Source organism: Antechinus flavipes, chromosome 5, assembly GCF_016432865.1.
Source record: "Antechinus flavipes isolate AdamAnt ecotype Samford, QLD, Australia chromosome 5, AdamAnt_v2, whole genome shotgun sequence".
NCBI lineage: Eukaryota > Metazoa > Chordata > Mammalia > Dasyuromorphia > Dasyuridae > Antechinus > Antechinus flavipes.
The window spans coordinates 122049471-122074949 of NC_067402.1; positions in this window are offsets into that span (position 1 = coordinate 122049471).

Here is a 25479-nt window from a genome sequence, read left to right on the forward strand (position 1 = left end):
CTTGCCTTATCAATGAGAAGTATAGAATGGAGAAAAAATTTAGAACTCAAAATTTTAATAAATGAATGTTTAAAATGAACAAATAACAGTTTGAATTGGCAGTGAGCACAGTGGGCTGTTTACTTCCTATCTCTCCCTTAAAAACAATATCCTTTTAGAACCTGGTAAAATAAATTTCAGACATATGAGAGGATCACATATTAATTTAATCAAATAAGTATGATCAAATACCTACTATGTGCAATATGTTTTATTAGAATCTGTAGGTATAAAAATGCCGGAGGGGAGCTATTCCTTGCTTTCAAGGAACTTATAATCTAAAAGTGTATTAGCCCATGTACATTGTCATCATCATCATCACCAGCAGCATTTATACAGAACATAGTATTTGTTAGGCACTATGCTGAATGCTTTACAAACATTCTCTCATTTTTACAACAGCCTTGGGAAGCAAGGCTGTTATTATCTCCATTTTACAGATGAGGCAAATAGAAGTTAAATGATTTGCCTAAAGTCACAGAGGTAGTAAGTATCTGAGGCCATATTTCAACTAAGGTCTTCCTGATTCCAGATCCAGTGTGCTATCTTCTGTACTACCTTGTGACCCATACGTATACACAAATAAGTATAATTCAAGGCATGGCACAAGGAAATTTGAGGAGGAAGAAGATCACATTCAGACAGTGATTAGGGAGAACTTTATGAAGGCAGTGGCACCTATATTGATGTTTTAAGAAAGAGAAGAATTGTAATTGACAAATATAGAAGAAATGCTTTCCAAGAATAGGAATACAAAGAAATAGGAGAATGTGGATCAAGCTTTGAGAATAACTAATAGAATTTGATTGGAATTCAGAGTTCATGAAAATAATAGTGTGAAATTAGGCAGGAAAGAATGGACTGGAGGTTTTTGTGCCACAGTTCCCTTTTATTGTCCTGCCTCAATTTCCTTAATTGTCTTCACTTTCCCTAATTGTCCTGATTCAGTTTTCTTAAATTGTCCTGCCTCAATTTTCCTGAATTTTTCTGCCTCAGTTCCTCGAATTATTTTGCCTCAATCCCCCTGGTTGCAACCCCTCTTTTCTGCTCATTAGGATTGAGATAATTAGGGTTGTGGAGATTTGACATTCCAAAAGATAAGACTCCAGATTGTCCTATCTCAGATACCTAATTAGCATCCTCCATGTCTGTATCTCCTAACTTCCTGGCTCTAGTTTACTCCCTTTACTCCCAATTTGTAAGAATTTATAGTCCTAAACCCCAACCTGTCAGAATAAGATTGATGGTCCCCTTCTTGGAAATTTCCACTCACCAGAGCTTGGACTCCATCACCCCACCTCCCATCCTCCTTTCCCCATCTTTGTCTACCGGAACTTAGAGACACATGTATATATATTTCATGGGAACCTCACATTCCAGGCTGGATTCTTTGAGATGAAAGTCTGATTTAGCCCTGAGACCAAAAAGGATCCTTTTGGTCCCAGAAAATCTTTGCCTCTCATAAATCCAAATAAAATATTAAAACCTCTCTAATCTCTATCTTGCCTCAGTTTCTCTGGCATAACAAGGTAAACGATGGAGGACTTATAAAATGAGTCTAAGAAGCTAATGCCTGTAGGTAATAACGAACAGGTGAAGTTTTGGAAGCAGGGAAGTAATATAGTTATCATCTACCATCTATAATAATCCTATTAAGAAGGGGATGAATATTTTCTTAGCTCTTTTTTTTAATCGATAAGAGAGTGAACTATACATTCATTTGGATTTTGGCAGCAGTCTGAAAGGTTGATTGGAGAAACTAGGGGAAGAGAAATGAAGTAGGTTATTATAATAATCTGGCAAAAGGACCCAAATTTAAGAAGTGCCATTCCTACAGGATTAGGACCCTCTTTTTATCCCCTGATATAACCTCAAAGGTAGGTTTAAAGCACTGATACCATTCTGAAGATTTGGAGATGCGTACTGTTTTGTTATGAGAGAAAACTTTTATAATGATCCTAGGAATTTTTGTTTACTGAGATGCTTGGAGTGGGGGTTGTAATGATAGGGAGATTATGTTTATTTTGGCTTAGATCTCCTCCAACCTCCATTCTCTAAATAGACCCTTAGACTATGTTATATTTCTTGGACTGATACCATCACCTTCAAAGGGCTTGACAATCCTCACACCAGGTAGAGTCCTCCCCCAAACATATCTTGCACCCCAGTCAAAACTAAAATAGAGGGAGTGTTGGTACATGATTTTTTTATTTGCTAATTATTATGTACTCAGTGCAGCCTCTGAAGCTGAGATGCAATAAAGTATGGATCAGTTCTCTGCTGCTAATTTTGTCCTATCAATTAACACCAGGAAAACACAAGTACTCCTTCAGCCAGCACTACATCATCTATATGTGGAAACATCGGTTATAGCAAATGGTGAAGTTTTGAATTTGTGGGTAAGTTCACTAGCCTCAGCAGTATACTTTCCAGGGAAGTACACATCGATAATGAGGTTAACTCATCCATTGCCAGACCTAGCTCAGTGTTTGGGAGGCTCTGAGGGAAAGTGTAGGAAAGGATAAGTATTAGAGTGACTACCAAACTGAAGGTCTACAGAGCCAGAGTGCTGATCTCCTATGTTTGTGAACCTGAACAGCATACTAGCACAGTGCCAGGAAACTGAACCTCTTCCATTTGAATATGATGATTTTCTTTTTTTGGCAGGGTAGGGCTAGGGATAAAGCATTAAACCTGCCTTTCATTGGCATAGGGAACTCTCAGAGAGGAAGTTACCTCTAGAAATGAAAGTGGGCACAGGCTCTGCAATTTTTAATATTCATCTGTTTCTTGTGGTCACTCAGAGATTAAGTGATTTTCCCTCAGTACTTGAGCAGGACTTGAACAAAGGATTTTCTAATTCCAAGATGGGACTGCACCCACAGAGCTTCTGGAAACAGAAGGAAAGAGATGAGATTAAACTCTAGTCCCTTGGTTCCAAATCCAGTGTGCTTTTCAATATAATTTAGCCACCGTTTTTAATCATGTTGAGGTGGGGACTCACTAAAAGAGTAAACCTAACTCAAGCAGAAAGAGACATAGTTTTCAAAAGTGAAGTAATGAAACTGCTCTTTGCCACATATATGGTTTTCATTTAGGCCTTTGTATCTTAACCTCAAGGATATACTAGTGTCATCTTATCAAACTCTTGATAGATCCATCTTTTACTTTTTAGGAAAAAAAGGACACCTAACCACATGGATATTGTATGTTATTTGTCTTTGATAAAAAAGAAAATATCACATTAAAGGTGAAGCAAATACATGTATATGTATCATAAATACATTTAGAGGAACAATAGTTCTAGAGAGTTGATTCAGTTGTTTTGTTTAAAAATGACATTTTGTGAAATATAAGTACAAACACAATCAATTTTATAAGGTTTCATAAAATTGCTAATAAAAATAATTTTGCAAGCTACCACTTTCCTGCAGATTCCTTAAGAAAAGAGAGAAACAATGCTTCAACTAAAATTTACAAAAGAAATGAATTAAGTAATTTTAAAATTCATTTCCTCTGCAGAAATGTCTATGTATATGCATAATGGAGGGTTATTTAGCTTTCCAGATAACTCATTATTACAAAAAGCAAATTTTCATATAGCATAGTTTTCCCCCACTTAATAGTATTTTTCCCAATTATATGTAAAAATCATTTTCAAAATTCATTTTTGTAAGATTTTTTGAATTTCAAATTTTTTCCTTCTCTCCTTTTACTCCCCCCCCCCTTTAAGAGAGTGAAGTAATCTGATACAACCAAGATTGGAATAAAGTAGAAAGCTGGGAAACTATTTTTACAGCCAATGTTTCTAGTAAAGGCTTCATTTCTTTATGTGTATTTTTTTCATGATGTAGCCTCATCTTGGGATACAATGTGAGATATTATATCTGTTTTTGGCCTGTTTTAGGCCATACTATTTCCAATTTTTTCAGCAATTTTTATCAAATAGTGAGTTTTTAATCCTAAAAGCTGTAATGTGTGGGTTTATCAAACAATAGATTACTATTATCATTGATTATTGTCATTCATATATATATATATAAGCTGTTCCACTGATCCACAATTCTATTTCTTAGCCAGTAGCCCACAGAATAAAGATTGCTGCTTTATAATATAGTTTTAGATCTAATGTGGCTAGATCACCTTTATTTCCATGTTTTCATTAATTACCTTGATATTCTTGAGTATTTGTTCTTTCAGAAGAATTATGTTATAATTTTTTAACTGTATAAAATAAATTCTTAGAAGTTTGATTAGCTCATGGCACTGAATAAATTAATTTAGATAGAATTTTCATTTTTATTTTATTAGCTCAGACTTTGTAATTGTGTTCATATAGTTGCTAATTTGTTTTATGAGATAGAATCAAAATATTTTATATTGTCTACAATTATTTTAAATGGAATCTATTTTTCTATTTCTTTTGGCTGGGTTTTGTTGGTAATATGTAGAAATACCAATGATTTGTGTGGGTTTATTTTTATATCCTGCAGCTGTGCTAAAGTTGTTAATTATTTCAAGTTTCTTAGTTGATTGCTGCAGGGTTCTTTAAATATACTATTATAGCATCTGCAAAAAAGTAATAGTTTTGTTTCTTCATTGTCTATTTTAATTCTTTCTATTTCTTTTTCTTTTCCTATTTCTAAAGATGAAATTTCTAGTACAATATTAAATAATATTGATGAAAATATGCATCCTTGTTTCACCTTTGATCTTATTGAGAATGCTTCTAGCTTATCCCCATTGCATATAATATTTGTTTATGCTTTTACATAGATAACTACTAATATTTTTAAGGAAATACCTGTTTATTCTTATGTTTGCTAGGGTGTTTTTTTTTTATATGAATGGATGCTGTATTTTGTCAAAAGCTTCTTTCTGCATCTATTGGGATACTTATATAATTTCTCTTAGTTTTGTTATTGATATGGTCAATTATGCCAATAAGCCAATAGATTTTGTGATATTGAACCAGTTCTGTATTCCTGAATATAAATTCCACTTGGTCATAGTCTTTTATTTTCATCATGATCTGAAAAATATATTTAATATTTCTGCCTTTCTGCACTTGATTGTGAGGCTTTTATGTCCTAATACCTGATCATCTGGTACCATGTACCACTGTGAACAAAGGTATATTTGCTTCCATCCCCATTTAATTTTCTCCAAAGGTGTATCATATCTAACTTTTCTAAAATTCTACTAACTTCCTTAATTCCTTTTTTGTTTATTTTGTGGTAACATTTATCTAGTTCTAAGAGTGGGAGATTGAGATCCCTCAGTTTGGTTTTCCTGTCTATTTCTTCCTGCAACTCACTTAACTTCTCCTCTAAGAATCTGGATGCTATAATACTTGGTGTTTATGTTTAGTATTGATATCAGTGCATTCTCTATGGTACCTTTTACCAAGATGTAGTTTCCTTTTTGTCGCTTTTAATTATTTTTTTTTCTTTTTTTTGTTTTTTTCTTTTGATCTCAGGATCAAGACTGCTATCCTTGCTTTTTTTTTTTTTTAACTTCAGTTGAAGCATAACAGATTTTATACCAACTCCTTACTTTGTGTGTATTTCTGTTTCAAATGTGTTGCTTATAAACAACATATTGTAGGGCTCTGGTTAATCCACTCTGCTATCACTTCCATTTATGGAAGAGTTCTGCCTATTCATATTCACAATTATGATAACTGTATTTCTATTTATCTTATTTTCCCACTTATTTATTCTTTCCTCTTTCCTTTTATTCTGCCCTCCTCATGAGTATTTTGATTCTGACCACCACCTCTCTCAATCTGTTCTCCCTTCTATCAAACCCCTTTTTTTCCCTTTACCCCTCTACTTTTGATGTCTCTTTGCCCTCCCTTCTATCAACTGCTCCTTCTTTCCTTTTCTTTTCCCTTTCCCCTCCTACTTCCCATTAGAGTGAGATAAATTTTTATACCCAAATGAGTGTGTCTGTTATTTTCTCTTTGAACCAAATCTGACAAGATTAAGATTCAAACAATGCTCATCCCCTTCCCTTCATTCTTTTGTTGTAATAAATCTTTTGTGCCTCTTTATGTAATGTAATTTACATGATTTACCTCCCATTTTCCTCTTCTTCCAGTACAATTATTTTTCACTCTTTAATTTTTTATGCCATCACATCAAAGTCAATTTATACTTATATCCTTTGTCTATGTATAACCCTTCTAACTGTCCTAATAGAGATACAGTTCTCAAGAGATACAAGCATCATCTTCCTGTGCAGAGATGTAAACAATTTTGCTTTATTTAATTCTTTCCTGTTTACATTTTTATGCTTTTCTTGAGTCTTGCATTAGAAGATCATTTTTTTTCTGCTCAGCTCTGGTTTTTTCATCAGAAAAGTTTGAAAGTCCCCTATTCCATGGAATATCTATCTTTTCTCCTGAAAAGTTTTGCTTAGTTTTGCTGGGTGGTTGATTCTCAATTGTAATCAAAGGTCTATTGCCTTCCAGAATATTATATTGCAAGGTCTCTTATCTTTTAATATAAAAGCTGCTAAGACCTTTGTAATCATGATTCTGGTTTCTTATTATTTAATTTTTTTTTTCTGGCTTGCAGTATTTTCTCCTTAGCCCGGTCATTTTGGAATGTGGCTATAATATTCCATGGAGGTTCCATTTTAGGATCTCTTTCAGGAGGTGATCAGTGGATTTTTTTCAATGACTAGTTTACATGCTGATTCTAGAGTATCAGGGCAGTTTTCCTTGATATTCCTTGAAAAAATGCTGTCTAAGCTCTTTTTAAAAAATCATGGTTTTCAATAACTCTTAAATTATCTCTCCTGCATCTATTTTCTAGATCATTTGTTTTTCCAATGAGGTATTTTCTATTTTCTTGGATTTTTTTCATTATTTTTATTTTTTAACTGATTCTTGATGTTTTATGCAGTCATTAGCTTTCATTTGCCAAATTCTAATTTTTAAGGAATTATTTTCTTTAGTTAGGTTTTGTATTTCCTTTTTCATTTGGCTAATTTTATTTTTAAGGATTTCTTTTCTTCAGTCAATTTTTGTGCTTACTTTTTCAAGCTGTTACTCTTTTTCCATAATTCTCCTATCTAACTCTCTTTTCCCAATTTTTCTTCTATCTCACATTCTTGATTTTTAAAATGCTTTTTATAGCTCTTTTAAGAGGATTTTTTAGCATTGAGACCAATTCATATGCAACTTTGATGTATACATTTTAACATTACTGTCCTCTTCTAAATTTATATTTTGATCTTCCCTACCATCCCAGCAACTATCTATTATCATGGCTTTTGCGGGGATACTGCTTATTTTTAAAAGTTGAGTTCTTCTCCCAGGATACAGAGGGTACTGTCCCACACTTCTTATGCTCGATTACAGGGACCCTGTCTTTCTGGTTTTCAGCAGTGGGGCCTCACATGCTGGCAGCTTGACTAATGCATTCAGGTAGTGTGGCCTAGAAACACTAGTTGTGCTGGAGTTTTGGGGCTAGCTCTTTGCCTTCTACACTGGGGCTGGACACCCTCAGCTGGCTCCTATCCCATTAGCCTGCTGAGCCTGGATCAAGAGGTGTTGGTTGCTGATGTGAGCTGTGGCTAAAAGCCTTTTGATGGTTTGCCTAAACACCATCTGCACTGGACTGTACTTCCCTTTTACATAAGTGAGACAGATATTTCCTATAATTATTCTAAATTATCTTAAGCTGGAAAATTGTTTCATTCCATCTTTTTTGGGTTCTGTTGCTCCAGACTATATTTAAAGATTTGATTTAATATGTTTCTAGAGGAATCGGGAGAGCTCAGGCAAATTCCTAGCTTTTCTCTGTCATCTTGGCTCTGCCTCCTTTATATAGCAATTTTTTATTATATCTGTTTATTTTCAAAATATACACATGGGTAATTTTTATCATTAACCCTTGCAAAACCTTGTGTTCCAAATTTTTTCCCTCTCTTCTCCCCAACCCCTCTCCTAGATGACAAGTAATCCAATATATTTTAAACACGTGCAATTCTTCTAGACTTATTTCCACAATTATCATGCTGCATAGGAAAAACCAGATCCAAAAGGGGGAAAAATGAGAAAGAAAACAAAATACAAGCAAACCATAAAAAAGTGAAAATGCTATATTATAATCCACACTCAGTTCCCACAGTCCTCTTTCTGGGTGCAGATGGCTCTCTTCATCACATTAAGGCTGGCCTGAATCATCTCATTGTTGAAGAGAGTCACGTCCATCAGAATTGATCATCATATAGTCTTGTTGTTGAAGTGTATAATGATCTCCTGGTCCTGCTCATTTCGCTCAGCATCAGTTCAGGCCTCTCTGAAATCATCCTGCTGATCATTTCTTACAGAACAATAATATTCCATAACATTCATATACCATAATTTATTCAGTCATTCTCCAAATGATGAGCATCCACTCAGTTTCCAGTTTCTTTCCACTACAAAGAGGGTTGCTACAAACATTTTTGCACATGTGGGTCCCATTCCCTCCTATAAGATTTCTTTGGGATTACAGGCCCAGTAGAAACACAGATGTGGTATGCACAGTTTGCCCTTTGGGCATAGTTTGCAAATTAGCAAATATTTTTTAAAAGAATACTGAAATATTGTCTTTGACAATTTATTTTACAACTCTGCCATTTTATTTTACAAATCCATCAACTTCACTCTCTTACTCTCAGCCTCAGAGCTCTTGAGGAAGCTCTGTGATGACTTCAGGAAGTGGAACCTGTAAGCTTGTGAATTTACAAGATGCAGATGGATCTTTAGCATTGTTCCACAGTTTGAGTTTTCAGCTCACATTGAATCAGTTCCCTGAGTTATGTAGAGAATTGAGTCTCCCTTGTCATTCTATCCTTCCAGAGTCTAAGTTTCATAGCCAGTTTAAGATCAATGCCCTGAGATACAAGGAGAAACTTTAGGACCAGCTTTCAAGAACCCAGCACAGCGGTAGTTAATACATACTCAGGTTCATCCAACAGTTATGACATATCTAGATTTGGCCACAGTAAGACTAGAGCAACTTTACTACATTTTGAGCCTAACTTAAAGCTGATATTCCTATATCTTGAGTCTACAACTACAACTACAACTACTACTACACTCAACAGTTATAGGGTGAATTATGCCCCCAAAGTGTTAGTAGTTTATGTCTTTGTAATTAAGATATTTTTCAGGTAAGTATACCTTTGTAAAAGTTTATCTGACTTTATATGGTTAAATGAAACTAAAGTTCTAGGTACTGGTCCCCTCAAAACAGGGAAAATACAGCTGGTATGAATTTGAGCCAGTGAATCTGGCAAGGTACCCTGGAACCTACAACAGAAGATGTAACAGGCCTGTCCCTGAAAAAGTTGGGCCAGAGTACATGTTACAAAATAAATACATCATTAACAAACTATAATGCAATAAAATCTAGCAAAAAGTATAGACCTCAATGGGGACTAAGTAATGACATCCTGAATGTTGAAAAAGCAAGTAATGAAACAATTTATAAGTATACTAATGAAAATGAAAACAGTGAAACAACATAACAAAACTCAGGGAATATATCTAAAAGTGATCATCAGAGAAAAAATATTTCTTTTAAAACTTAATAAATGGAAAAAAAGATCAATGAACTGAGCATGTAAATTGCTCAAACTCCTCCCCCCCATCATAACTTTGATATTTAAGCAAGTAAAGCCTCAAGAAATATAGCATTCATAGGCTTTAGATTTTTTATAATGTCGTTTACGTTGGAGTCCTTGATTAGACTCCTATTTTGACAGCCCAAAAAAGTGTGATCATTTCTAAATTATCTAAGAAATTAAGATGAGAGACATTCCAAAAACTGGAGCAAGGGTGATTGATTTCCAGCTAACCTTCCTGAGGAGCAATTTCCTGCAGGGCCAACAAGAAGGAAAGGCCTCAGCTTCAGACTTAGCCTGAGTCTCCTCCTACCTCCATTTTGCTAAATTTAGAGTCTGAAGAGTATTGGATTTCCCATCTTTGCATTGGGCTCCTGGTGCAAATTAGTTGATTGCAGTTCATTACAAGTCCAAGACAGACTGATTAAAAACCACTGGCTTTATAAGGAGCCTAAAAAACAAACTACACCCTGCCAAGAAAGAACTTTTTAAAAACACTTCAGGAATGAGAGAAAAGGACGTCCAGAAACCAACAAGGGTGAGTTATCCATTTGCCACATATGCTCTGTAAGCTTGAATACATTTCCCCCTGGATTCTTTTGTTCTTATGGGAGAGTTATGTCACAACAATTGGAAAGATGTTTTGTATCAACTCTTACCATACTGTTTTAAATAAATACCCATTTCTAAAAGCTAATTAAGGCAAGCTGATTAAAATTGTTCTCAACTGGGTTTGAGGGAAAGATGAAGCATACCTATGGGGATCAAGTTTGTCTCATCAGGGAATGTGACTCTTAAGAGATTTCCTTAGAACTCTCAGGGAGGTAAAAATGCATTGGGAACATACACTTTTCTATGAGATCAGGAGTTGTAATAAGAATCCCCAGAAATTATATGGGCTATACAATTTAAGAGACTAGAAAATATAATCAGAATCATCCCAAAATATAATGGAATAATGTTAGAAATGAGAGACAAAAGTGACAAAGTAAAAAATAAAAACTGTAGTGCTTATAACCAAAATTGGCAGTTTGCATTTTGAAACAATTAACAAACTTAATAAACCAATCAAGAAAAAGAAAAGGAAAAAAACTTATCAAAATTAAAATTTAACTGTGCAACAAATGTAGCGGGAATGAAGCGGAAAACTATAGGTGAATAAGCTTGACTTTAAGTAAAACAAAATTTTGAATATGTTATTATTAACCTGATTTTATCATCCTTTATCAGTGGATAAAGTAGCCTCTCTACTGATATGATTATTTTTATATCATGTATTTTGCAAATGATATTACAGGAAGATAAATTAATTGAATTTTGTAATTGCATTAAAGTACTGGAATATAAGTTCATATTCCATAGGCTTACTAAAAACATCATTGGGGGAAACTCTATTAACAAGTAAGATGGTAGTAAGGATATATGCCTCATCATTTTCCCATGTGATTTTGATTTCATCTCCTAGGTTCTATACTTTGAAAGTTTTTCAAATTGTTTTACTTTAAGATTGTGGCTATTCAAAAGTGTTTGTGGCAGCCCTTTTCATAGTGGTTAGAAACTGGAAACTGAGTGGATGCCCATCAATTGGAGAATGGCTGAGTAAAGTATGGTATATGAATGTTATGGAATATTATTGTTCTGTAAGAAATGACCAACATGATGATTTCAGAAAGGCCTGGAGAGACTTATATGAACTGATGCTGAGTGAAATGAGCAGGACCAGGAGATCATAATACACTTCAACAACAAGACTATATGATGATCAATTTTGATGGATGTGGCTCTCTTCAACAATGAGAGGATCCAAATCAGTTCCAATTGATCAATGATGAATAGAAGCAGCCACACCCAGAGAAAGAACACTGAGAAATGAGTGTGCACCACAACATAGCATTTACACTCTCTGTTGTTGTTTGCTTGCATTTTTGTTTTTCTTCCGAGGTTATTTTTACGTTCTTTCTAAATCCAATTTTTCTTGTGCAACAAGATGACCATATAAATATGTATACATATATTGTATTTAATATATACTTTAATATATTTAACATGTATGAGACAACCAGCCATCTAGGGGAGGGAGTGGAGGGAAGGAGGGGAAAGGTTGGGACAGAAGTGTTTGCAAGGGTCAATGTTGAAAAATTACCCATGCATATGTTCTGTCAATAAAAAGCTATAATAATAATAAAAAAGAAAAGAACCAAGCACATACCCAGTTGATTATCACACACACACACACACACACACACACACACACACTCACACACACATACACACACACACACACACACACAAAAGATTGTGGTTATTTAACATGACAGCATTTATCAAAAATATTATTAAATATATAGGGCTAAATGTTATGCTCAGATGGTTGTGAACAGTAGTTATCTCTGGGAAAATGGTTCATTTTAAGTACAGTTTATTTGCTGAATTACCAAGGATATTTTATGATCTATATTATGATCATGTAAAGCATGAAGCTTTGTTCAGAAAGAGTGAAGTGTTCAGGAAGACACTTAAGTTTGAGTTTGAGTGACTGGAAGGATTGTGGTATCCTCAATAGTAATAGAGAAGCTCTGAAGAGGGAAAGGTTTGGGGAGAAAGCTGATGAATTCAATTTAGGACATATTGAATTAAAGAATTCTCTGCAGAATTATACTCAAACAGTTATGAAACAGCAATATTGTTCAAAAAATAACTGTGAACAATGAAGTCATTCAGAGTATTGCAAATATTCAAATCAACTACAAAGGAACTATGAAAAAAAGATACTATCAGACTTCAGAGAAAGAACTGATAAACAGAAGTATGCATAGTATGATTTTACATATCTATATCTGTATCTATGTATCTGTGTCAAATGATAGATTTCTCTAGTTCAGGGTGTAATTACCAATTTTTTTTTTGGTAAAATAATGAAGTCGGAAGCCAAATCTCAGAGCTAAGAAAAAACTAAGAGAAGTAGAATAATCAATTGTAGTTGAGTCATAAAAGGGAGGAGAGAAAAATATAATCATCATGGAGGATAATTAACTCATGTAAGAGTTTTAATAATGGCAAAGATAGGTTTGTTTGTAGGGAGTAGGTAAATATCCAATAGAAAGGGGGAGATCAAAAGTTGGTGAGAGAGTCTGGATGAAAATAGAAGGCAATATGCTGGAGAAAATAGGATGGGATTGGATCAAAGATGAATGCAAAAGGGTTTGCTTGTGAAGAAGGCATACCTCTTTATGTGAGACAGGAATAAAGAAGGAGATAGTGGAGGAAAATTTTTTAGTGACGTAAAATGATGGAGATGAGGAGAGTTAACAGTGTGTCAAGATAAAGAGGGGAGGAATGTGTAGCCAGTTCATCTGAAAGAACCACAAGTGAAAGGTCTTGCTAGGACAAAGAAGAGGATTAGGAATCTTGAGGCTGAAGGACAGATGGAATGATAAGACTTATCAGGTAAAGGTACATTAGAGTTTATGAACATAAAAATGAAACACTTGTGGTTAATGGCAAGGTTAAGAACATCTTTGTGTACAGCTGAGATAGAGAAAAGGAGTAGGTCATGGTAAAGGAGCAAATTGAAAACTTGGAAGTTAGGATGTTTATACGTGTATGTTGAAATTCCTTAGTATGAGTGGGAATTAGGAAAACTGTGGGCTAAATACCAGACTCAAAAAGAAAGAACAGAGAATATATTGGAGTTTTGATAGATAACATACCAGGAATTTGACTGAATGATACATTTGGATTAAAAGATATCTCTCTTCAAAGAAAGAGAGAATAGAATGAAAATGGTAGAAAGGGAATCTGGAAATGTCAGTAGGGAATAAAGAATATTTTGACTTCTCCACCATAACTACTAATCAGGATTGTTGGGGTGGGTGAGATGAGTGAAACTGCAATGGGTACTAGAAAAAGTGGCTAAGGAGTCTGTCAGTAGAAGGGAGTTAGGTTTTAGAGAATAAAAGAAGCTTTAAAAAGAGAAGAATAAAATTGATATGAAAGCAAGTTTGCTAATAATGGAGCAGACATTCTAGAAAACAGAGTGAAAGGAATAGATAGATCTGGATTGGGATATTGAGTAGGTAGTGTTGAGGAGGGTTGGATAAGGAGAAGGTAGTAAACAATGAAGGAATAGGATTTCTGCCATCAAATTAAAAAAGACACTTCAAAATCTTTGTATTAGAATTTTATGATTCATCCTAGATAAGCACAAAGGTATCCTTTCCCTTACTTCCTTCTTTCCTCAAATTTTTGTTTTTGCTACAAGTTTCAAACTTCAATTAATGAGAAATTTTAAAGTTTTAATAACATCCCTGAACATTAATCTTTTCCCTGTTATTTTGTATAGTTATAACTGAGAATATAACTCTTCTCATTCAGTATTATAAGAAAAATTAATACCTGCACCTGGAGTAATACTGTTACATCAACAGACATGCTGTTTCCTTAGAGCAAAGTATAATGAAATGTTTGTAATTGCAACTAAACTCTATTTTACAGTTGCAATATAATTTAATCTTATCTTATCCTAGAAAGCTGACATGATATACTCATTCAGAAATGGGATATGATGAGCGAGTTTCACAATTAAATTGAATTCTAGGAAACAAAAAATAATTCTGTGGAAGCCAGCAGTGTATAGAGTTTTGTGGACATTATGGGAGAAAATTATTTTCTCATTCATTTTAGTCTATCAAGATCATAATCTTACCAAGAATTTATATAATCACTTTTTATTACTTCAATTCATTTCAGTACTGATTGAATAAAATGTGAAAACATCCTGAAATAAAAGTATTTATAATGATAGATTGATAGATTCTAAGAACAGATGATCTTCTTAAGCTCTCCTCAGGATGAAACCCTTGTTAGGACATAATAAGATGTTCAAAGGTGAGAATGTTAGAAAATTAATGAATCAGGGTTCTATTTATAGGTATATCATGAGAGAACATTTTCTATCTATATATAATATACTTATAAATAGAATTCCAATTAAGTGAAACCTTATGACACTCAGGATTTCAGAGGGGGATTAACACTTATTCATAAGAACAATAGACAATTTTACAGGTCTCTACTTGAATATGAATAGGTTTATCTTCACAATCTTGATTTTCTAGCCCCCATTCCTGTTCCCAATCTTATATTGATGAGGTTAGTGGCAGATTTGGGGTTCAGGGAACCAAATGAAGAGCTTTGATACCCCTAGATTCTCCTAGGATTTGGCTCAGGGCAGGGAGTTGTGGGAGCTCCTTTCTGAGGGGCATAAAGGAATTTATGAACCCAAAAGGCTAGACTGATAAAAAGAGATTTATTATGGGCATTGGGAAGTCAGCCTTTGCTATCCATGAATAGAAAGACTGAATTCTTTGGTGGCAAGGCCCCAATAGAAAAGTAAAGTTTCTAGCAGAGAAATCCCAACAGAAAGGTATAAAGTCTTGTTAGAGAAATAGTTGAGAAAGAGATAAAAGAGGAGATAACGCTGAAAGAGAACATAATTTCAGCAGGCAGAGGGTTGTTGATATGCCAAGGGAAGAGAGAAGTTCCTTGGCATAGCATAGCATGGCATGTTAGATCCTCTGCCAGGACTGAGCCCCACCTTGGCTCATTTTTATGGCTAAAAGCTGGGGGTTGCTCTTGTTGGGGGCTGGGTGCAGTTTGAGCTGAAATCAGAATAGAAAATGTTAGAAGTGAATGAGTGTCTCTGGGCTAATCTCCAACTCAATAGAGAGCTTAATCTGTAGTGGATGTTATCAATGGGCATGGTGCCCATCTCTCAGGATAACAGAATGAAGCTGTTTATCCTGTTTCCTTTGGGCAGGGTCCTTTACAGAGACCAGAATTAAAGGAGATTTTCTCCTTGAAGGAGTTTCAGAGAGAGAGTTTCGGGGTCTCCCTTTCAGTTTCAGGCTCCCCTTGTCAGTATCACCCTTTTAGTATCTGAGTCCAACTGTTTGATTATTATTGTTTACTACTCAGCATCTAAAAGTCATTATTTCTGGTCATTATTCAGACTCACAAAATATCCCCAAGTTTTTCATTCAGGCAGATTTCCTTCTTTATCAGATATAGAGACCTAAAACCTGCTTAATTGGCCAATATCTTGAGTAGCCTGTATTGTTTTATTGCTGCTGATCTACAAAGATAGCTGATTTTTGAAAATTATCCAGTAAACAAGAATTACCTTCTAAAATGGACCTGCAAGCCTTTACCTGAAAATTTCCAATGAGGGAAAATTTCACTTAGAAGACCTATTTTTATGCTGAAGAAATGTTGAGGGCAGAGATTAGATCTATGATCTCTTTGAAGCAGGGAACTCCTGAAGAAGATACCACCTCGTCTAAAGTAGTTCTATTCTTAGAGATATGCCTAGGTCAAGATCTTGGAGACCTGTACAGAATACTTAGTGTGTGTCAGAGGTGGATCTTCATAGTTTCAAAGCCAACTCTCTATCTGCTTCTCTGTTCAACTTTGACTCTTTACCAAAAAAGATTGAGTGATGTCTTTATGTACTGTAAATGTCAGATTTAAGACTTAAATCCAAGTCTTCCAGACTCTGAGCTTGCTTTCTATTTATTGAATGGTATGTACTATTAGGAATAGGGGCTGGATCTAGAACTTCACTGGAAAAAGAAACTCCAAAGTGAGGAAATTCCTTCTGCCAGATAGGTCAGTCTCTGTGAAATGCAGAGATGTGGTCATTTGGCCAGAGAGAATAATTCATGAATAATATTCATCAACCCCAATATCCTATGTGGAGGAAGGGGATTGTGAATTCTAGAGATCCTAGAACATGAGCAGTGTTAGCCTTTGAAAGGAATAGATATCTCATTAGTAATATTAACTTTGAGTGTTTCCATTTTCAAGAATTTTGTAGTTAGATTTTCTGGATATAAGAAGACAATTTCTATTAACATGCACTCTTTCTGCAAGGATTGCTTAAGTAGTTGATCTACTTAGAGAGCAAACCATAAAGTTATTTAAATAGTACAGATCAGATAGGAAGTAGATTCTTTATTCAGTATCCCCAAAGTGTTCGAAAGCAAATCTCAATCACCGAATGGAACTGTGAGTGCTAGGGAGACTTTGTAGGCTCCTATATGAAAGAAACATCTGCCAGAATGTTAGCAGGCTAACTTTATGGCAATTCTAAATGCCTTTCCTTCCAAAGGGAAATGACAGACTATATGAATACTTTATGTTTCTATATTATTTGTGCACTTCTGTGACTCTGAATGTCTTAGGTATTTATTTTCATTATTTAGGTGTTTGTGAATTCTTTGTGCTGTCTTCACTTCCTGTGGGGTGAAAAAAAAAAGGCTGTCCTATACTTGACTGTGACAGATTATTAAATTTTAGACATAGTCTGTATCATGAAATGTTATTGTTTGTTTGTTTGTTAAGTGACTTCCCCAGGATCACACAGCTAGGAAGTATTAAGTGTCTGAGACCAGATTTGAACTCAGATCCTCCTGACTTCAGGGCTGGTGCTCTATCCAAAGCACCATCTAGCTGCCCCAAGTGTTTCTTTTGTTTGTTTGTTTGAACATCAGCAATTTTGTAACTTCCTGACGACTTCTTCATAGCCTAACACACACATACACACACACACACACACACACACACACACACTCCTATAGTTATAATACATATAATTCTATATACATGTATGATGACAAAGTTCATAGTATTAAATTTGTTTCTTTATTCTAGTTCATTGAGATCTTTTTGGAAAATGAGTAATGTAACATTTAACTCACCTTCCCAGATCCACACTATTTGTAAATCTAATAATTAGACATACAACTTATGCCCTCATACCAGTCATTAAAAAATGTACAGCCCACAGATAAGAACATATTTTTGAAGCATTCCACTAGAGACCTCCTTCCAAGGTGTCATTGATCTTATCATGGGATAAGTTATTATTATTATTATACTACCTTATTATAGTATTGCAAAAACCACATGATCACCTTTTATTCTCATAGTAATTTATAAATTTATTCTACTTATAAGTAGAGCTGAGTGATGTATGAGAGATTGTTGCCCAAGGACCAATCCAGTTCACTAGCAGGACAAGACTAAATGCAATGAGCATGTCTGTCTCCCTGTTTTATACCTCAATTGATGTTAGTAGTCATAACATGTTACTAGATCAATGAACACTCACTTCAGTACTTGCATTTATTAAACAATCATGAATTATTTTAACATATGTATGAGAGACACTTTATTAAAGGAAAGCTCTAAAAAACTGTTTTGTTCACCCAGGGCTGAATTATTTTCTGTAATCAACAACCACAAAATCAGCAGAAATTTTTATTCTTTGTACCTTTCTGTCATTTTTGTTAACTATAATAAAATGACCTACTATAGAGAACTGTTTGAGAAATCTGTATGTTTCTTTTTCATTTTCCACAACAATAGTCACAACATATAAATAGATAATTCTTATAAAGATTATACAAAGATGAGAATATAGGAATGTAGGTTAATAGTTTGAGGGATGTTTAATCATATCTTTTAGATAAAATCACTGGGAATCTTTTATATACTTCTGCTGTCTTCCTTTATGAGATAGCTTATAAACCAGTTCCTCAATTCTTTTAAATCTCTTTTTACCATCACCTAAGGAGCTTAACACAGACTTGTGATTAAAACTAAGGAATTGATCCCAGATTCATTTTTGAACTTTATTCTCTTGTGTGGTCCATTCATCTATAGAAAATATTCAAAATGCAACAAAAATGAGATGGCAAACCAGCAAGATTTAAATACCACAGACATCTCTCAAGAGTATTAATGCTTCTTCATTAGGCAGCCATGAGGTGTGTCCAACAATTGGATATGTGGAGAGCAGATAACTTTACATTTCTACAAGTAGGAAAAGTTATATCCAGACAAACAGCAAATTCTCTCATATAGTACTCCTTAAATGGATAGGTGATTCAGAAAAGGCTACAACTGCTCATTATTATATTCAGTTCGGGGAAGAAGTACCCTCTTTCTTATTGACTCACTGCTTGAGTACATTACTTTATAGTTCTCTTTTCCCCTTTGGGAGCAAAAGTTCTCTGGCTTCTCTCATTTCCCTGCTTCTTCTCTTCTACAAGGTTTCTACCCCCTGAGATCTTTCAGTCTCTGCTAGTAGTTGGGGAGTGGTGGGAATGCACATGCTATTAATTGCCTTACCCATAGATTTCTTCATTCCATCATTGCTTTTATTTTAAGTTAAAAGATTTTAAGTTTGCATTCTAGCCCTAGTATCTGTTATCCACTTATCAGGGGCTCAGTATCTCATCTGTAAAATGAAGAAATTGGAATTGAAAACCTCCAAGTTCCTCCAGCTGTAAATCTGTAAGCCTATGAGTCAATCCTACCCTATCTTTTAGAATAGTTTCCATTTTGAAATATTAAAAGATGCCTGGAAACATTTTCTATTAGGATTATATCATTACCCTGGTACCTTTTCTATTCTTTTCATTAAACATATTTTGACATGTTTCTCTTTCAGAACAAGAATTTCCTGAAAGGATTTTAAAGACACATGGGAAGAACTGTATGAATTGATACAGAGTAAAAAGTCAGGAATCGAATTTAACAATAAATACAATTTGGGAGACTGGAGGGCATAAGAATCTATTATTTCATCTGTGTATAGAGCTGCTGGTGAAGAAACTCTCTTAATCTATGCAATTTAGTAATCATATGCATCACAATCAGAATTTGAATTCAGAACTTCCTGATTCCAAGTTTAAGGTCAATTCTCTATCTACTAAATCATGCTGTCTCTTCCATCATTTAATTGATTGGAAACCAGTCTTGACTCTGGAGAAAAAAGGAGGAAATATAATGTTTCCCTTTCATTGAAGATGAGGCAGATCATGGATGTAGATGGAATAAGGACTATAAAGTCTCAGTCTGTGTATAAACACATATATATGTACATATGTATAGGGATGGGTGTGGATATGCACTTGGAGATTATTTGTACTTGACTGTGACATAAAAACAAAAGGCATTAATAAAGCATTTTTTTAAAAAAAAATCTAAATTGAATGATCACTCACACTGCAGTGACCATTGTTTTTCAAACTTAATGATTTCACTTCAACAACTGTGTAACAAGCACTGAGTAAACATATACAATGTGTTCCCAAAGTCTTATGCTGTTAAAGCTAAGAAAGTGTGCTAAGATTTTGAGGATACCCTGTACTATGTGTGGCACACTTTTCTAATTGTTGAGAGAGCTATTACCATTGAGATAAAATGAGGTCCTGCTCACATGAGCAAGGGCAGAGTAGGACAAATGTAATATATAATATCAATTTTATGTGTAAGAGAGAAGAAAAAAGTGTTATGCAAAGTCTAAGGGTGAAAATAAAAGTCTGATTATGTAATGCCAGGGAAACTGAGGTAAGATGGAGATTAGAGAGTTTTTAATATTTTATTTGAGAGGGAGAGATTATGCTAGGGGCTGGATTGGACTCATGTCTCAAAGCATGCAACAGCAAGTGAAGAATTCCAGGGATTCTTATAGGGCTCCAATGATCAGGGGAACAAAGCAGGGTTGGGTTAGAGCTCTGGTGAGCAGGAACTTTCAGGAATGGACCATAATTCGGTTCTGACAGGTTGGGAGTAAGGGTCATATATCCTGATAACTTGGGAGGCTAGTAGCCAGGATGTCTGGTTCAGAGGGTCCTACCATCTGCATTTTATGGCTCTATGAAATGCTAGTAGTCATGCTAGTTATCTCTGTCCTAATTTACATCAGTTCTAATGGTCAGGAAGGAGGGTTGCCATTGAAGCAGAACAATTCAGGGAAAGTGAAGTAGAACAATTTAGGGAAACTGAGGCAGAACAATTCAGGGAACCTGAGGCAGAACAATTAAAGGAAACTGTGGCATAATGATTATAATTTTAGCAAGTCATATAAGACAGAAAAGGCATTGCAGGCAAAGGAATCAATAGTGATCTGTTTTAGCCAGATTGTAAAGTAATTGGAACAAAGTAATATGGATACTAGAAGAGAGAATGTGGTCTGATCTTAGAGACTCTTGAATGCCCAGCAAAGGAAAATGAACTTTACTCAGTAAATCTTGGGAAACTTTACAACATCCCTTACAATCAGATCCAATCAGAGCCTCAGCCAAGGAAAACAAAGTCATTGAACAAATCTAGGTTTGAACTTATGTGATTTCAACCCCGAGAAACATTAAATTCAATTTGCATTCAAGATTTTTAAATTTCTTGAGATGGAAAGTGACAGCTGCAAACAGAAAAAGCTATGGAGACTGAATGCTGATCGAAACATTCTATTTTTATATTTTTATTTTGTTTTGTTTTGTTATTTCTTGTGGTTTTGCCCTTTTGTTTTGATTTTTCTTTCCCAACATCATTTATATGGAAATGTTAAAAAAAAATCATCGCACATGTATAATTTATATCAGACTGCTAGCATGGAGAAGGGAGAAGTAAGGGTAGGAGGGAGGTAAAAATTGGAATTCAAAATATTACAAAAATGAATGTTGAAAACTGTCTTTACATGTAACTGGAAAAATAAAGTACTATCAAAATGAAGAAAAAGACTTTTTATCATTCCTAGATTGACAGATGAAGTGATAAATTTCTTATTTGATATTTCATTTTGCCAGTCTAAGAAGCAGCCTAAATGTGCTGCAAATCTAGACAGCAAGGAGTGGTTTATCTTATTTCCTCTGCCTTTATCCTGAGGGGTTGCTAACAGAAATTTTATATATTCAGAATTGGAATACATAGCAAATAAGCTGTTGAGAGAAAAAAAATTGGGCAGTCAGTCTTGAAGACTTTATGTTTAAAATTCTTAATAATGAATAAAAATGAAAAGATGTCTCAGCTTTAAAACTGATTTTGAATAGTACATCTCTTTCTTTTTCTCCCTTTTAAAAGAAATGCCCTCCAAATCCATGTAGCATCACTATTTTACTTGTCCATTTAAAAATGTAATAAATACTAGTTGTCAACAACTTTAAAACTTTTTATTGTATCTTTTTATATCAGCTTCATTTCCAAATAAACTTTACCCTTCTAGATCTACATACTGTAATAAAGAATAAAAATGATAAAAGTACTAAATCTAACATATGCAATGTTTCATATATATAATTTCTATCTCTGCAAAGATGGGATATGTTTACTGTTCTCTTCTTTGGGGTCAGATTTGAATATCACTTTGCACAGCATTATATTTTTTCTCCTTGTGCTTTAATCTTACATTGTTACAGTCATCACATGTATATTTTTCTGATTCTGCTTACTTTAAATTGCATAATTCATAAAAGTCTTCCCATACTTCTCTGCATTCTTCATATTTATTGTTTCTTATACAGAGCAATAACTTCTATTCATGTACCAGTTTGTTGGGTCATCAATCACTGGGAATATTTCCACTTCTTTGCTACCATTGTTACTGATTTCCCATTGTTTAAGCCATTTAGATACATTTTAATTGCAAATGTATAAACAATCCTCTTTATTTTAATTGGACTATCTTATTGTAAACTTTGTAAAGGCAGGGACAGTGCTTTATTTATCACTGTATCTTCTTCAGCATATTGTCCAGAGTATTAAACCTAGTAGCAGTTAGCTTGTTGAATGGATTACCAATATGCTAAGTAAATTACTCCCTGGTAATATTTTGGAACAACATTAACACATTCAGGCTACTCTTAAAGAATTCTTTAAATGATTATTTCAGCAAATCAAGTAACTTTATATTACAAGGTATTAAAAAAAAACAGTTTGTAACTGAAAAATAATTTAATATTAATGATACCTCATTATTTAAGTTTAGTTTTTTTTCTCAAGTGTCGAGATAACAGCCCTAAGATTCTTTCTTCACATGTATGTTTCCCTTTTTCACTGTTTGCCCTACATCTGAAAAGACAAATGTTTATAGCTAAATATATAGGAGTATTTTTCTTTTTAAAAATGTTATAAACAATTACAAAAATATTAATAGACATCAAATGAGTAAGTATGTAAAACTACAAGTAAAATCCTAAAAATATGAAATTATATCATACATTTTCACAAAATAAGAAAAAGAATTCATTTGTAGTACCTCATTCTCTTTTTATATTTATAAAGCTTTGTGATATAAATAAGGGCAACTAGGTAACACAGTGGATAGGGAATGTATAGAATGCTGACCCTGGAGTGAGGAGGACCCACATTCAAATCTGGAGTCAGACACTACCTGTGTGACTGTGTAATCTCAATTGTCTCTTCCCCCCATATATATGTGTGTATATATATTTAATATGAATATGGTTCCTACTCATAATATAATAGGATCATCATAGATTTAGAAATAGAGGGGACTTTAAAGGCTATATAGTTCACGTTTATCAATTTATAGATGAAAAAACTGAGGGTATGCAAGGTCAAATGTCTTCATCAAGGTCATGCAGGTAACTGACAAAGCTAAAATTTGAACCTAGGTTTGCTAATTCTAAATATTTCAACTATTCCTTGATCTTGTTTCATGTCACTTGGTTCTTTTCATGTTTCCTTATATGTTTTGTAATTTTCATTTTTATTATACCATAATATTCTATTACATTAATAGGTTATAATTTATTCAGTAATTCCCCAATCACTCTTTTTACTTTTTTGCTAATAGAAATAATATAGCTATGAATATTCTTATAGAGATAAGTCATTTTTACTTTTAATAATATTTTAGACAATGTTCCAGCATCAATTTCAATTGATAGGTCAATGGGTATCATCAATTTTATGATACATTTTATATTGCCAGATTGTTCTCCAGAAACTTTTCAATTGTCCATAGTTCCAAAGCACTGTAACAATGGCTGTTTTCTTGCAAAGTTGAATTTTATCATTTTTATGCCAGTGATTTTTAAACATTCTGCATAATGATCTTACAAAATGTCTTACCAAAATGATTAAACACTCACTGTACTTTAAATGTGAAACTAGGTTACAATATGATTTCCTATGGATTTAAAATAGTTAAGTGGATATAATTTTATATATGATGGATGAGAAAATCTTCAAGTGTCAACAACACATGCAAAAATGTTTTACTAAGAGAAACCAGAGAATAGTTACAGGTACATAAAATGCAGATAATCTCAGTGGGTTTGGGTAAGGTTGGAGAGTTCCCCAAATTCCATGAAATCAGGTTTCCTTATTTTCTGTTTATTAATGCATCTCATTTGAAGTCCCAAGATACTGAGATTCTCCCAGAATTCCACAGAATCATACTTTAATATGTAGTATTTTTATATTTGGAATAAGTATTCCTGATTTGTCCTTCATAGTATGTTAAAGTTATTTTTAAAAGCATATTTATTTGTTTAATTACTTAGGAAGAAAGAATTGTTATTTTATTAAAACTTCCTTAAGGCTGAGAATAATTCAAAAAAGTCAAAAACTAAAGAGAGAGATTATTTCTTAGTAAAATTCTTATTTTTTGTAAAGGTCATTGGTTAAAGAATAGAGAATCAGTGTGGCAATGAATAGAGAGTGGGCTTCAAAGCCATGAAGACTTGAATTTAACTCCCACTTCTGACACAAATTGGCTGGGACCTGGGCCATGTCACTTGACCTCTCAGAACTCTCTAGGATTACAAATTGCAGAGGATTTTCCTAGGAATCACATTTTCCAATAAACTCACAGATCCAGACCCTATCCCACTGTGAAAATAAACATAGATCATATCTAGATTGTCTTGGTTGTGATAAAAAAGCAGTTATTTAGAGATAGGAAATTATATATAACCCAATAAACATCTGTAAGTACTTATATCTTGCTATGACTTTAAGAGTACTTTCCCTGATTCTGTAGACTGTGTATAAAATATTTAACTTATTTTTTGTCAGAAGACTCAATTGCTGAAATGGAATTATATGTACTGTCCATATAATGTACGTTATATGTACTAGTACTATGTACTAATATTTTGACATCTGAAAATTCTTGCTTATTTAAAAAAAAACTAAGGATTTCTATAATCTGGCATGGACAAAGTAATTGAGTTTGGAGAAAGAAAGAGAAGAAGGGTAAGGGATCTGGGAAATAGAAGAAAACTAAAAAATGAAATAGGGGTTCAAAAATCCTTAAAGGGGATAGATGGAAAATTATTATTGTATTTAATCCTGAGTCTTAAATACATATTTTATATCTTCTTATATTTGCTAGCATTTAAAATCTGCATTTAGAAACTTAATTATGCTACTTTCATTTTGTAATACATTCCCCATTGTACCAGCAAGTACTTATCCAACACTGAAAATTTTTGTGAATAGCCAATACCCTATGTACTCACTAAGTTTAGAAATAGAGAAAGCTTCTTAGCAATATCACACTAGGCTCTACTAGTTCCTGTAAATCTTGTTTTCAATATATTTACTTAGAGAAGGGTTCATGTTATATCAATTAACATTTGTTTTCATAAGGCAAAAAAAAGCGATAGTAAGATGAACACATTTCAAAATAACAATAACATCTGCTTATAATTTTTATTTAAAGTACATCCTCCACAGATGATAGAAGTAAATTATTTTGTTCAGTCATTTTCCTATTATGTTCAATTCTTCATACCCCCATTTGGAGTTTTTGTGGCAAAGAAAGAAAATAGTTTGCTATTTCCTTTTCTAACTCATTTTTAAGATGAGGCAAACAGGATTAAGTGACTTGCCCAGGGTCACACAATAAGTCATCTGAGGCCAGATTTTAATTCAGGAAGATAAGTCTTTCTGATTCTAGACCTGGTACTCCATCCACTCAGTCACATACTTGTTCAAAAT